The sequence below is a fragment of the Dendroctonus ponderosae genome, unplaced genomic scaffold (genome assembly GCF_020466585.1).
Source record: "Dendroctonus ponderosae isolate FM_Combo_2020 unplaced genomic scaffold, Dpon_F_20191213v2 Dpon_F_20191213_8, whole genome shotgun sequence".
In the NCBI taxonomy this organism is placed as follows: Eukaryota; Metazoa; Arthropoda; class Insecta; order Coleoptera; family Curculionidae; genus Dendroctonus; species Dendroctonus ponderosae.
Window position 1 is genome coordinate 12,487,868 of NW_026019016.1, and position 3,314 is coordinate 12,491,181.

The 3,314-nt window shown below is 35.3% G+C and overlaps 1 protein-coding gene, 1 long non-coding RNA gene and 1 other non-coding gene across 3 annotated transcripts in view; 2 read left to right on the plus strand and 1 right to left on the minus strand.

The window, feature by feature from the left end:
• LOC125505473 overlaps positions 1–2,546 on the minus strand; it is a 3,865-nt gene extending 1,319 nt beyond the window's left edge. Inside the window, exon 1 of the long non-coding RNA XR_007282196.1 lies at positions 2,370–2,546. This is a non-coding gene — a long non-coding RNA (uncharacterized LOC125505473). The remainder of the gene's footprint in view (positions 1–2,369) is intronic.
• LOC109541944 (serine/threonine-protein phosphatase 2B catalytic subunit 3) overlaps positions 1–3,314 on the plus strand; it is a gene marked incomplete in the record, with an annotated part of 59,971 nt that overhangs the window by 41,198 nt on the left and 15,459 nt on the right.
• Trnav-cac lies at positions 1,881–1,952 on the plus strand. The gene has a single exon. It is a non-coding gene; the product is annotated as a tRNA-Val (tRNA).

A 3,314-nucleotide genomic window follows, 5' to 3' on the forward strand; every position in this document is an offset into this window, starting at 1 on the left:
AAATAATTCGTTCTTATTGCGAAATAGGAGCACTATTTATCAATCTGTAATAAAAGACGTGAGGCAATTCTGTCTTTTTTAAAGACAAAAATTTTTGAGGCGAAATACCCAAAAAGAAGTTTGTAAAAAATTGGAGTTCTTTAAAAAAATCTTTCCCATATTAATTGACATAAAGCTCAATTGGAGATGCGGCGCAGTATGGCGCGATGTGTTATAACTCACGAATTCACAGAGCGGCATCAACTGAAAAGCGCAACTCAACACAGTGTTTCCCAGTGCTACAGTAAAGCATCAAGATGAAACAGTATTTCTAATTTTTTACAAACTTCTTTTTGTGTGTTTCGCCTCAAAAATTTTTGTCTTTAAAAAAGACAGAATTTCCTCACGTCTTTTATTACAGATTGATAAATAGTGCATTTGATAAATAATTCGTTCTTATTGCGAAATGGGAGCACTATTTATCAATCTGTAATAAAAGACGTGAGGAAATTCTGTCTTTTTTAAAGACAAAAATTTTTGAGGCGAAATACCCAAAAAGAAGTTTGTAAAAAAATTGTCTCTTGTGGATCACAACTTTCCATTTTTTTCTATTTACATCTTCAAGTCGCTTTGAGGGTTGTAATACCAATGAATTGATCTCTATTTGATCTCTTATATTTTCTAATTATTATCAATTTTTTCGTTCACAATTGATTCTATTTTCTTTCATTTCCTTCGGCGTATTTATCATTTTTGTCTTTTCATTTTAGTTTCTAGTGACTAGTGGCTGTGTTATTTTTGATAAGGCGCTATTGTTTCTATTTTTCAATAGGGCAGATTTATGCTAATCGTGCTAAACTTTCCTCTTAAGGCACATTGTTTCTTATTTTAATGAACCGATATTGCTCTCGAGCTTTCGTCAATCTACTTTCCAGTGATTGAATTATTCAAATTTGCCAAATAAGTTTGTATTGTTCTGTTGTTTTTTCCTCAAACAACATGCATTTGGGTTTCGGGTTCCGGATTTCAGTTAATCGTGTTTGCATTAAACCGAGATTTGTTTAAACAATAGAACAATACAGACGGTTTAGACGACTACTTTTTTTTCTTTTTTTGTCTGCGTAAAACATCAAGTTAAGAAAGGTGTTTTCAAATAACAGTTCGAACTTGGGCGATCGGATGAAGGTGGTGAATTTTCCACAGACAATTTTCCGATTGACTCATCGATGCAGTAACTAAACAGAGTTAGGAGTTGTTCTCCCTATTGAGTTACTGTTTAGATTAACAGAGCGTCGGCTCATGATCAATCGGTTACCAGTTCCGGTTATGCAGATTTGCAGCGAAGCTGGCCAGCGGCGAGAGAAACTGAGCGTGATTTTTTTTTGCAAAAACCCGTTAATGTTTAACATCCAGTCGAACTGAACATCGATTTTCTGATCAAGTATTTGGGTCGCATAGTTCGTTAGGCCGCACAGTCTGGCTTCAACAAAAGCCATTTGTCTGGCTCCCGAACACTTAGTAAAGTGAGGCAAATCGGATTAAACTTATTAAGCCCTACAGATTGGCAACGGCCTCGCGTTGAGAAAGTATGCAGTTGGCTTCAGTTCGAAGTCAACTGACAAACCTATTAGAGTCTCTGCTTCACTAACTTGTGTCGCTTTTGCCTGCATCCGCTCAAAGTGTTGACAAGCTCATTCCTAATTGAGTTGACTCACTGGCAAATGTTTCGTCGGCTGAAAATTGAGCACAATTCACGCAGCAGCTGAACTACTATGCAAGACTGAAAACCGCCTTCTTTAATTACTCTCTCAAAAATATCATTAATACTCAAAAAGAAGTTTGTAAAAAATGAATCCGCCTCAACAATATAGAACTTATCTATATATATATTTTTGTACCGAGTTTTCGTAGTGTAGTGGTTATCACGTGTGCTTCACACGCACAAGGTCCCGGTTCGATCCCGGGCGGAAACAGAACTTTTTGTCGAAAATATACCATAAATTAACTTTTTTTATTTTCGATAATGTTCAGTGTGTCAACGAAGTTGGAAAGTTATTCTGCAGGAAAAGTTCTGCTTGGTTCATAACTTAAAATGCAACAATCGTAGTCATGTTTAGTCGTATACGAGGTACATCAGAAAATACGCATTTTGATCGAGAATAAACGGTCTTTTGCGATGATCAAAAAGAAGCACTTTTTTACTGTTCATTTGTTTTACGTTTCCGCACGGACTGTTACGCGCATGTGCGCAAAAGTAAATGTGACAAATTGAACGTGTCACTGTCATAAAATATTTTAAATTATTTTCATTAAAAAGTAAACGACAGGCTTTTTTAATGAATTACGTAGGTGTATAAAGAACTATTGATAATAATTTAAAGTTTACTTACAATTTTTAAATTATATCTTTGTTACAAGTTCAGTCTCAAAGTCCTTCAAATGGTCTATTGTTTGCACTCGCCGATGTTGCCACAAGCAAAACACGATTCTTTTAAAAAGCGCAAATTTTATGCAAAATATGCAACTATGCAAACACCATACCGTAAAGGCAGTACTCCAATTTTCAACACTCATTGCTTCATTTGTAATATATGCTTACAAAAGTACGCTTTTGAAAAATCACAAACGTCAAACCATGACAATTTCAAAAATGGCATTGACTGACGGATTGACACCTTTGACTTGTCTCCAGTGTCAAACGCCGGCGTCGTTCGAAAAACGACACTTTTCGCCCTTGTATAGAAAACTACTTTTTTTGTAAACAATTTTGTTTTTATTTAAAAAAAACTTAATTTAAGGCTAAGGCAAAAATTTAATGACTCAAATTGTCCTCAATTGATTGTACAAGTTTTTGTACTAACGATGTCCTCAATTGTCCAAAGCGGATGAACTCGGTTGCTGCATCAAAGCATGCGTCTTTCATATGAACAAATTCGCTGCGAATTTAATCAAAACCCATTTTGCGATATTTAAAAAAACATAGATTTTTGGAAAAACTTTTACCAACCCAAGCAGAAAGTCCACAATTTTTTTCTTAATAAAAGTTAGGTCAGAATGTCTTCTTTCGATCCAAAGAATATCTTTCAGTAGTTTTAGATGAAATTTGGCCTGCTTTTCTCGTAAAACAATCTTGTCTCAACACAAAAAAAATTGGTGTTATAACTGAAAACATTCAAATAGTACAAGCAAAATAAGAACAAGCTAGACCTAAGCAGGGCCAACTAAAGCAATTGAAGACAATATGGTAGCCGGAAGGCCGCATTCCTGACTACTCCAATATTTTTCCATTGAGCCAATGGGCGGCGTTGCCACTAATCAACACTTTCCTGGACCAA